A 12,262-nucleotide genomic window follows, 5' to 3' on the forward strand; every position below is an offset into this window, starting at 1 on the left:
TGCTGGAAGATGTAGAGCTTAGCTTCTGCTCCTCTTCTCCAGCCACCTCTGCCACCATGCCTTCCCACCAAGACGGACTGTAATTCCCCTGGAACCGTAAGCTCAAATAAATTCTTCCTTCTATAAATTGCTTGGGTCAGTGTTTCTATCACAGCAACAGAAAAGTGACTAATACAGTATGTTCAAAATACTTAACATATAATCAATATTTAAATTAGTAACAAAATAGTCTATATCCTTTTAGCATTATGTATTTTCTATCTATAGCACATTTCAGTTCAGATAGACCATATTTAAAATGCTCAACAGGCATACATGGCTAGTGATTGCCATGTAAACAGCATAGTTCAAGATCTGACTCCCAAGCTAGTAGAAATATGGGAAATAAAGGATTGTCTTCATCCAAAGACACAATTCATCTAATCAAGAATTTGTGGAACTCTAAAGAACTCAGTGTCTTCAACAAATAAATAGTGAGGGAAGCTAGTTTTGGTGGTGCACATTTGTAATCCCAGGATTAAGGAGCCTAAAACAAGAGGATCACAAGTTTGAGGCCACTCTGGGCTACACAACAATAGCCTGTCTAAAACAAATAAGTAACTAAAAGGGTGGGGATATATATAGCTTAGCAGTAGAATGCTTGCTAGCACATTCAAGGCCCTGGGTTTCCCCCAGTACCAGAGGGGGGAAAACAGAGCAAATTAAAAGGGGAGAAACATTTATATGATTAAAAGATTATTTTGAGTTGGGCGTGGTGGTACACACCTTTAATCCCAGCACTTGGGAGGCAGAGGCAGGCAGATCTTTGTGAGTTCAAGGGCAGCCTGGTCTACATAGTGAGTTCCAGGACAGCTGAGGCTACAGGGAGACCCTGTCTCAAAAAGACCAAAAAAAAAAATTATTTTGTTGTTCTTGTTCTTTTTTTTCTTTAATTTTAGATTAAAAGATTTTTAAGGGACATATTAATCAGATGCAATCTGCAGACCCTGCTTGAGTCTTGATTTGAAAAAAAGACTTTTGTTGGTTTTTTTTTTTTTTTTTTGAGACAAGAATCTCTCTGTGTTGCCCTGGCTAGCCTGGAACTCAGAGATCTGCTTGCCTCTGCCAGTGGAGGACAGAAGAGGGAATTGCCTGCCTCTGCCTCCCAAGTGCTAGGGTTAAAGGCATGTGCCACCACGCCCAGCCTTGATAAAAAGACATTTCTATAGTCAACTGAGGAAACCAAGTATCAGAGACTATCTTTTAGACGATATTTTAGAGTCATTATTGGTTTGAGCGATATGATGATGCTTCTGTTGGGCATACTAGTCTTTACCTATTAAAGTATTTACATGTAAAACAATGTCACATCTGGAATTTGCTCTAAAATATTCCAACAAAATAAAAATGCAGGAAAATGGGAGATGAAAGAAAAATGGCAGAATGGTATCACGGGGACGGTGCACACACGGGAGCTTACTGATTTCTCTACTACTGTGCTTGTTTGAATGCTCCGATGATTAAAGCTTAAAAATAAGTGTGAGAAAAGTAAAATCAGGTGCTGCAGAGATGGTTCAGCAGTTAAGAGCACTGGCTGGTCTTGCAGAGGACCTGGGTTCAGTTCCTAGCACCCACATAGTGTCTAACACCTGTCCTTAACTCTAGTTCCAGGGGATCTGACACCCTTTTCTGGCCTTCACAGGCATTACATGCATGAGTGAGCTCACATACATGCAGACAAAACAGTCATACATAATAAATTTTTCTTTAAAACTTACAAAAGAAAACGTAAAATTAGTTTATCACCTTGTGTCAAACTTATCAAACAGTACACTTTAAATATGAGTGTACTCAATACAGCTATTTAGTAAAACAACGCATTATGCAACCACACGGAACCTAGTGTAGATGTGTTCGCATGCGCTATCTCAGTGGATGACGGAGACAATGTGTTAGAACTTTTCTGTTATAAAAAACTTATACTGAATTTTACCTACCTTACTCGTAAGCTAGTGAGTGAGCCCGTTATCATTTTAATGGTGTTGACAGAAGACACAGACAGATAAATGACCTTCTGAGTCATGCTACAAGCAGCGGCCTGACCATGAGCAAGCTTTCATTTCAGGCCACCCTGAAGGTGACATCCACCCTGAAGGTGACATACAATGGCCCAGGTGGGTGCTTGCACACAGTAGGTCTTCATTACTGCTAAGGCATGTGGAGTTTGTGAAAGCCATTACTTTCATAGCAAGCAATATGTTTGCTTTTTGTCCTGGGGGGAGACAGCACCTCATCCCTCACAACTGCGTGCTATAAACCTAACTATGGGAAATGGCTCAAGAGCGGCCAGGGCTTTATGCTCTTGTCTGACTCAGCAACAGGAACAGAAGCAAGGGAAAGCCATGAAGAACCATCTTTTTCAACAATTTTAAATTTTATTTATTCTTATTTTATGTGTATGAGTGTTTTTCCTGCATGTATGTGAATACACCGCACATGTAACGCTCATGGAGGCCAGAAGGCAGTGTCAGATCCTCTGGAACTGGAGGTACAGATGATTGCTAGTTGCCATGTGGGTGCTGGTAACTGAACCTGGGTTCTCTGAAAGAACAACCAGTGCTCTTAACCACTGAGCCACCTCTCAATAATTTTTGATGACATTATTTGATTAAATCCAGAGGCAACTATAGTTTCAGGCATGGCTGGACCAAGGCTCACGGGCTTGCTTTTCTCTCAGCTTTTTCCCTCTGTGTTAATGTTACTCTGAGACAGACCTTTTGTGTGGTATGATTGCCTACCACTGACTGCTGGGTCTACTTACCTCTTCCCTCATCTGTGGCCCAAGGTAAGACTCCGCTATTTGGCCAGGGTCTAGGTGGTTGGGCAGTTTTGGCATTACATAAAACATTATCTGCAAGAGGCCCTATTCATATCATATGTGCCATAGATTTGTATATGAACTGCAACAGTTCTAATACATGGAAGTGTCTAGGTGGCCTGGGTCACGTGTCTAACCTCCAGCAATGAAGTCAATCTTATCCAAATCACAGAGTGGTTCCCCAAAGTGACACTGAGTGACATTTTTCAAGAGTGGGAGCCAATACTATGCACACAAAGACAGCAGACATCACTACACATCAGTATTATTACTATCAAATTCCAAATGAAGACATTGAGAGTCATAAGCTACAGGAAAGGATAGTCTCAGACCCAAAGCTATATGAGCCCAGTAAACACCCAGTTTCCACTTTAATTCCCTGCCCTTACTGCATCAAATCTAATTACTTCCTGCCGATTGAATTCTCATATTTACCACTGTGTTGGTTAATACTGATCGTCAAATAGATGGGATTTTTGAATCGCCATGAAAATAAATCTTTGGATCTCTTAGTGAGGGATTATCTAGATTAAGTTAAATGGAGAAGACTCACCCTAAATGTGGGCTGTACCACTGCGGGGGAGGGGAGACCAGGGCTGAATGTAAAGGAGGAAGAGGGAAGACCCACCCTAAATGTGGATGATATCATTCCAGGGGGCATCCAGGGCTGAATGACAAGGAGAAAGACCTGCACACAAGCCCTTGTTGCTCTCTGCTTCCTACGGAAGCACTGTGTCCAGCCACTTCCTGCAATTGCTGCCATATTTGCCATGACAGACCATAGCCCTTGGAACTGTAGGTCAAAATAAACCTTTCCTTCCATAAGTTGCTTTTATTAGGTATTTTGCCACAGCACCAAGACAAGTAACTAACACAACCACCTAACCTCAACTCCCACCACTCACAAAGAATGTACCCTGAGCAGTCATTACTGCCTTCATTCATTTGACGAACCTTTCTATATTCATTTGAATAAACATGCTACACTCGAAGCCACATATTACTTTAAAGACAAGATCAATACTTTACCATAATAATCAGTAAATTACAAATTCTCTCCCCCTAAAATCAAACATTCAATATTTATTTGTACTAACCCAAATCATCACTCAATTTCCCCAGTGGTGAGGAGCCAGAGGTCATGTCATTCCTCACAATACATAAGACATTTTTAGGAGCATCAGGCCAGCCCTAAATTTCTCTCCTTAGAATTTGTTTTCACCCACAAATAAGCAACTGGCAGCCATATCTGCTCTGGGAGCTTGTCTGCCTTAGCTGACTGCTGGGAATAGTCATCTGGCCTATGCTGGCCAAGTAGATTTTCTCTCCTGAGACTTGGACCCGAATCTGAGATCTAAGATGCTTTATCTTGCTGGAGAGGGAGCTAGAATAGAAAACCATAATTCAAAATCTGTGTTCTGGGAAGCAGCAATAGCCAGAAAGAGAAAGGGAAAGACATGAGTAAATTATTCACAAGGAAGAACTGGAAAGCATAAGCTGCCTGCTTCCTGGACCTCTCCAGCACCTGATTCTTGGTTCATAGGCCTGCTGGCACTGCCTTGCCTAGTTTTCCAGGCAAGACATCCCCAAATCTGCCTGAAACAAGTTCCATTTTGTGCAAACAAAAGAACACATAGCAGACCTAACCTAACACAAGGTAACATTAGTTTTTACACTTGGTGAATAAGCCCCAATACGACAAATGGCTTGGGTCTCATAACTCAGGGTTCCAGCATTCATTTCATGACACTACAACAATACACTCAGCCCTCCGTGTTCAAAGGTTCTGAATCTGTGTATTCAACTAACCATGAATGAAAAATACTTGAAATTAAAAAAGCAGCATCTGTACTGAACATATACAGACTTTTTGTTGATTATTCTCTAAGCAATAAAGAATAACAACGGTACTGGAACAACAGTAGTAATTTGCACTGTGCTGGGCATTTTAGGCATTTTAGGTAATCTAAAGGCTTAAAGTTATGGAAGTAGGTTATATACAAATACCGCTTAAGTTTATATGAAGACTTGAGCATGGATTCGGGTGTAGGGGAGCATCTTGGAATCAATTCCCCATAGATATTAAGGGGTGACTGCTCTAGAGACTAGGTGGTTTATAAAGATTGAAGGTTTGTTTGAGCTCAGAGGTCTGGAAGCTGGGACGTCTAAGCTGAAAGGCAGTGGATGCTCGAGGAAGAAGAAACACACATGGGGCAGACTCCCTTTACAAAGTAACTGGTCCTAGCTCCCCAAGAATAATGTCAATGCCTCTTAAAACCTCAATCACCTCCTGAAGGCCCCACCACCAATGCTACAATGACAATCAGTCTTCAATCAGTTTCATATGGAACAACTATATCCAAGTCATAGCATATGACATCTACCTATTAATTTGCCAGGGTTATGTTTGTGTTCTGCAACTGGCAAAAAAAAAAAAAAAAAAAAAAAAAAAAAAAAAAAAAAGTTGGAGGAGAGGCTGGTGAGGGTGGTGGGAAGCAGAGCACAGGGGACTTGTGCAGGGAGAGCCTGGTAAAGGCAGGAGCAGAGGGGATGGTGTGCAGCGCCACATATGCAGGATGCCACAGAAGCAGCACTAAGCTGGAATGGAGGGAGAGAGGATGGCTCCTGAGTCTCAGCAGGCAAATAAGGGCGATAACTGGATCATTCACCAAGTCCAAGAAAACAGAAAAGAAAAACAGCATGTCTGTAGGGACCAGGGAATTTTGTGGGAAAGGGTACATGTCCAGGATTCTCTACCTTTTTTGAATTTCTCCAATACGAACACCCAAGGTGACCACCTTTGAAAAATCACCTTCTTTCCATTATGGAGCAACAGTCTCCCTTTTAATACCACCCTCCTTTCAGACTTAATGACAGCTTGTTACTGGATTTTTAATAGAATGAAATTGATGCCAAAGGAAAGGGATATTCTATTTAAAACCTCAAGGTTATTTCAATTTTGCTGGTTCTTAGTGATCCACATTCTGCTTTGGGCCCAGCCAACACGGATGAAATCTCTGGGGACCCCTAAATTAGGCATAAGCAGGTGGGGCCTGGGACTCTGCCTCTGCCTTTCTACACTTTCCAGGCTCTCAGACTAAGAATAGGAATCTAAGAGCAGTCCTGGGACAGGTGGCTGACATGCAACTCTACCTCAAGAGCAATGGCTGGGCTAGAGAGATGGCTCAGTGGGTAAGAGCACTTCCTGTGCAAATGTGAGGACCTGAGCTTGAATCCCCAGCACTCATGTAAAAAGCCAGGCACAGCTGTGGGTATTTGTAATGCCACTAATAGGGGAGAAGGGGTGAGAACAGGTGGATCTTGGGCGCTCACTGGCTACCTAGCTCAGCCAAATGGTGAGCTTCAAGTTTAACGGAGCAATAGAAGAAGACAACTGATGTCCTCTGCCATCTACACGTGCACACACACGCATGTGCTCCATGGAAGTGCACACACACCACACAGAAAGGGGATGACCATGAAAACAGCTTACATCTTGAGGGCTGGACAGATGGCTCAGCAGTTAAGAGCACTGGCTGCTCTTGCAGAGGAACAGGGTTTGATTCCCAGCACCCATATGGTGGCTAATAACCATCTGTAACTCTAGTTACAGGGGATTCAACGCCCTCTTCTGACCTCCGTAGGCATTTCATGACACAGGTGCACTTACATACATGCAGGCAATACACTCACACATAAAATAAAAAATAAAATAAATAAAATATATGTATATATGCAGTAATGATAAATAACTTTTTTAATATTCAAAGGCAGCCTGGGGGGGCCTGGAGAGATGGCCCAGCAGTTAATAGCGCTGACTGCTCTTGCAGACGACCGGATTCAATTCCCAGCACCCACGTGGCAGCTATGAACCATCCTAGACTCCAGTTCCAGGGGAATCTGAAGCCCTCTTCTGACCTCCACAGCATTGCACGACATGGGTGCACTCACATACATGCAGGCAATATGCTCATACACATAAGAAAATAAAAATAATAGATAAAATATTTTTTTAAAAGGCAATATGGGAGTAGAACTTGGAACCTTGCAGAGAGGAAACAGACAAGCTGGGGAGCTTGGGGCTAGGTGAAGCACAAACTCAGCCCCAGGCAGGGGTGGGGGTGGAACTGTTGTGGTCATTGGTCAGCTGATCAAGTGCAAAGCCAAGGATAAAAATCAAACATTAGCTTGACTCCTTAGGGAGTTAACTGACTAAAGGGGTCATAATACTAATGATCTTAAACAGTGCTTACTGTACATCAATGCACATTACACTTAACCCTTATAAGAACTCCATTTGCTAGTACCCCATTCTACAGATGAGTCAAGTAAGGATCTGGGTTTAATACTTAAAAGCAGATCATATAGTAGGGAGAGAATAGTGTTCTGATCTGAACACAGTCTGGTGTTTTAAAAATTATTTTTATTTTATATGTATATTTGCTGCGTGTAAATACACCTGCATGTGTAATGCCCACAGAGGTCAGAATAGGGGGTCAGATCACCTGAACTGGAGTTGAGTGGTTGTTAGCAGCCATGTGGGTGCTGGAAACTAAACTGGATTTTTTGCATATACATATATATGTATGTGTATACATACCTATATATACACACACATGTCAAGGTCAGAGGACAACTGAGTAGACTCGGTTCTCTCCATCCAACTTTAAGTGGGTTCTGGGAATTGAACTCAAGTCATCCGGTTTGTGCAGCAAGCACTTAACCTGCTGAGGTGTCTCACCAGCCCTGAATGAGTCTTGTTACAACACTGATTTCAGGGGCTGGAGACTTGGCTGAGTGGTTAAGAGTGCTTGCTGTCCTTCCAGAGGACCCCAGTTCAGTGCCCAGCATCCATGTCAGGTGTTTCACAATCACCTATAACTCCAGTTCCAGGAGTTCCAATGCCCTCCTGGCCTCTGTAGGCACACACGCACACACACACACACACACACACACACACATAAATTAAACTCTTTCAAAACAAAACAACACCGGTTTCAGCAAGTCACCTCCCAGACCCAAAGACCTGGCTGAAATCCAATTCTTTCTAAGACAGTGCAAGGCCCAACTTTTCTGGCTGGTCGACTGATCTTACTTGTGGCACTTATTTTGGTATCAACCCCCACAGCTCAGTAAATCCTACACTAAATGACTCCAGGAAAGCAAGGATGTCTTTTTATAAGAACACAAGAAACACACACACAAATTCTCACTGTACAAAAAGTAAGAGACTTCCAGAACCTTAGAAACAATAAGTAAAAACTCCTCCGTGTCCATTCAGTCTCCCTCCCCAGAAACAATCTGGTCCATCCTTCGCCATTCTCCAGAACTCTCTATGCCCTATTAAGCAAACAGATTAAAAAATAGTAGTTTGGTAACTTTTACATAACTGGGATCATTCAGGGGCTTTTTGGCTGCAGTTTTATCTTCATGTAACAATTAGTTTTAGAAATCTTTTCTATATTGCACAGGATTCTGCAGGATGGCTTTCCATAGCTCATTTTCCTGTTGATAGACACTGAAGCTGTTTCCAAACTAAATAACTATTGTATTTTATCATGTCTCCCACAATACTGAATTACCATTTTAAAAAACATAAATTTTAATAAAAATAAAAATTCTGAAAAAAAGAATTCTGGTATTACTGGTACTCAACATTTCTGTTTTTACAGCTATAAACAATAATAATCATCAAATTGTAATCCTAGATTTATGCCTATGTAATACTATAATAAAAATCACTTAAGGGGGAAAAATAAAAGTTTTACATTTTGCATTTATTTTTATATACAACTTTTGTGACTTTGGACAGGTGTATTAGTTACATGCTTCTGGATAACAAATTATCTGGAAACAGTGATGGTTTAAAACAGTAAACAAGTGTTACCTTAGGCTTTTTTTTTTTTGAAGATCAGCTCAGCTGGGCACTGGGCTCTGGGTCTCATAAGGACAATCAATGGTCTGTCAGGCTTGGCTTACGAATCCACTCCCAAACTCCCCGTTGGCAGGGGTCCCCAGTGCCTGGTGGTCAGAGATATCAGTTTATCGCCTTATGGAGCTTTGTATAGTTTCACACAAGATGATAGCTAGCTCATCCACAAAGAAGGCCCAGGGAGCAGCGTAGACTTAATGCTTTGCACAGCCCCAAAAGCATACTGAAACTCTACTCCCTAATGGGATAGCACATTAGGATAATTAAGAGTAGATGAACTCATAGAAGAGGCTAATGTCCTCATAAGAATCCCAAAAGAACACAAGTCCTATCTCAGAGCACGAAGACTAGACCTTGAACCTGCAGGCCCTGTCCTTGGGCTGCCCAGTCCTACACAACTGTGTGAGAGAAACTTTTTATTTTTTCCACCTTCTTTACGGCAGCTCAAGCTGACTAAGAGAAACAAGGACCAAGAACAAGAAATCATAGTCTTTTGTAACACCTCAGAAATGACATCTTATTGCTACTCTAGTCATTTGAAGGACTTTTTGTCCTAACTAACGGAAAGGGCTGCCAGGCAGGCACATGCCTTTAATCCCAGCACTCAGGAGACAGAGGAAGGCAGATGCCTGTGAGTTCAAGGTTAACTTTGTTTACATATGGAGTACTAGGCCAAGGCTACATAGTGAGAGACTAGCTCAAAAATAAATAAATAGGATTACACAGGGTCAAGCCCAGGATGAGTGACCACTGGGAACCATCTCCAAGGCTGCTTCCTATAAGTACCTCATCTATAAACATCAAACTTATAAAAGACAGTATGAGGAACAAAATAATTAAAATATACAAAGTTCTTAGAATGACACTAGAACATTAGCTAAGTATGGGTACAAAACCATGCAAATAGAACCAGACTTGGGGCCCACACCTATAATCCTACATTATGGAGGCAGAGGCAGGAGGATTTTAAATTCAAGGACAGTCTGTGCTACCTAGTTAGCTATTATTAAAAACAAACAAACAAGAAAGCAAATACAAATTACTTTGTGCAATTCTAAGTGCTAAGTCCACATTGATTGTTCAAGAAATACAGGTAAACCCATAGTTATTCAGAAGTTCAAGTATTTTGAGCATGTGGAAATTACCCCAGAAATAGAGACACAATATAAAGCCATCATAATGACCAAGAGGCCTATAGTTACCCCAAATTTCCCATAAACTTTCCCCTTATCAAAAATTTCCAAGTTCCAATACATACCTGAATCATTTCTAAACCAAAACAGTAAAGGCCTACTCGGTTTTGCTCTGTAAATGCAAACTACTTGCCTAACTGCAGAAGTTGCCCAGTTTGTAAAACCACATCATTTGTAAGTTACAGAAAGAGGGGTGAGCTGTAGGCCCAGTGAAGTTCTTATCATTGTGCTCAGCAGTGTAGGTGAGATTAGGGGCTCACTGTGAGGAGATTTTGTTTGCTTTTTCAAATAAGATTAGTTATCAGAGTTAAGGCATTCCTAAAGAGCCAGGCTCTCTCCACCTGTCCTCAATAAGCCAATTAAAGAGACCAGTGAAAAAGGAGGAAAGGGTTTATTCAATGTGGCCGGCCACATTACCAAGAACATCACCAAGATGCTGGAAACTCCCCACTGCCACCCAATACACACCCAAGTCGATGTCTGGTATCCTGATGTGAGCTTTAGTTTAAGCAGAGGGCCAGAGGTATGTATACCTAAGCAGTGTGGACAAGGCGTAGTCCTGCCCATCACTGACCCATCACTGTCTCAGTGCCATTCTCTCCTGCAAGGTGGTCAGAACTGTGAATTCTCAGGTTCCTCCTCTGGCTGCCCCCCTCCCCCGGGCTTCAGCCTCCTTTACTCAGCATGAAATTCCTGGGGAAATTCTAATTTCTTGGAGACTATAGTCTGATAAGTCAAAAGACAAGACACCCAGGCATCTCTTTCCAATACTCTCATTCCTGCCAGGATTACAGACTTGGGCTGAGATTTTAAGGAAAGAATTCCTCTACACACCCCCAATTTTACAGCACAGAGCAGGAGATGGGTAAGGAGAGGCATCCTGATTCATTAATCTGAGACTCAGTGTATAGGAGGTTAACCTCTCATCCAGATGAGGAAAATGACTCATGAGTCAGGAGATTACAAAAGGCTCACCCTGCCTCCCTGAAGCCCAAAAGTCACCCATTAAACACAAGCCCAGACATACCAATACTCCCCAGGGCAAACAGACCTCAAAAGTAGTCAATTCAGCACACATTTGAACTCACTCATGAAACGGGAGCTCTGGGTTGATTGCTCTCCCCATAAGAGCAGCTCAGGCTCACAATGCCAACGCACAAATGTGCAAAGTCCACCTTTCTTCTCATTCAAGCCCCTTAGGGAAGGAGGAGGAAGGGGAACTGGAAAGACCAGCTGGGAATCGTGAAAGGTCACTGATGTGATGACCAGCAGGCCTGACCCTCTACTCTCGCTGCTCTCAGCACCTGCCCAGAGGCTTTCCCCTGCTTTTGCTTTTGTTCTTTAATTACCCTGGCCAACTCAATCAAGAGTGTAATCATATGAGAGAAAAAGTTTATACCATGAGGCATCTGCCAGGGTAAGAGTTGATAGGTTAGTTGTAATTTTAGAAAAACAAATCCAATTCTCCTGGCAGAGGCTTGCTTTTCCTGTTCTTTTTTCCCACGGTTTGTGAGATCACACTTCATTTTGAATGATCAGGGCCTGTGGTGCTAGACCTGAGAGTGCTTGTCAACATGGCCAGGGGCAAAGCCCATACTTCTGCAGTAAACATCATCATACTCTGGGAATGAGGAGTCCCTGACAGAGGCCAGAGGTCAGGGCCAGGAAGCACATTCTGTCATAAATTCCAATTGTTAAAGTTCTAACTTGAGTACAAAATTTATTTTCTCCAATAAAGGTGAGACTAGTGGGTGTTTTTTTTTTTTTCTGTCATTTCTGTGTTCTTTATGTCAACGAAAGTGAAAATGGAATAAACAAAATATGACTTACTTTTTCTCTCAAGACCAGCTAAATTTAGAAAGAACTGATGGGGCTGGAGAGATGACTCAGCAGTTAAGAGCACTGGCTGTTCTGGCAGAGGACCGGGGTTTGATTTCTAGCACCCACATGGCAGTTAACAACCATCTGTAACTCCAGTTCCAGGGGCTCCAATGGCCTCTTCTGACCTCTGTGGGCATTGCATGGACATAGGTAGACTTACATACATGCAGACAATACACTCACACACACAAAATAAAAATAATAAAGTATTTTTTTAAAAGAACAAATATGAAGCTTGCCAACAGAGTGCAGGGCCTCATTACTGGCTATGCAATTGCTTGCTAACTCTGGTGAGTGACCTGATCATTGCATCCTGGCCAAAGTAGGAGTAGGAGGCAGCTGAGAGGGACAAACAGATGAGAAGGGCTCTAGAGCAGACTCCAGCCTTCTTAGCTGTGT

At 42.2% G+C, this 12,262-nt stretch overlaps 1 long non-coding RNA gene across 1 annotated transcript in view; it reads right to left on the reverse strand.

The window, feature by feature from the left end:
- The window catches only part of LOC115072377, a 12,605-nt gene extending 670 nt beyond the window's left edge, over positions 1-11,935 (reverse strand). The window contains exons 1-2 of the long non-coding RNA XR_003851430.1: positions 11,813-11,935; positions 8,745-8,878 (exon numbers count right to left, since the gene is read on the reverse strand). This is a non-coding gene — a long non-coding RNA (uncharacterized LOC115072377). The remainder of the gene's footprint in view (positions 1-8,744; positions 8,879-11,812) is intronic.
- Positions 11,936-12,262: the final 327 nt, after the last annotated feature.

This window comes from Nannospalax galili, unplaced genomic scaffold (assembly GCF_000622305.1).
Source record: "Nannospalax galili isolate Female #2095 unplaced genomic scaffold, S.galili_v1.0 scaffold351, whole genome shotgun sequence".
NCBI classification, from domain to species: Eukaryota; Metazoa; Chordata; class Mammalia; order Rodentia; family Spalacidae; genus Nannospalax; species Nannospalax galili.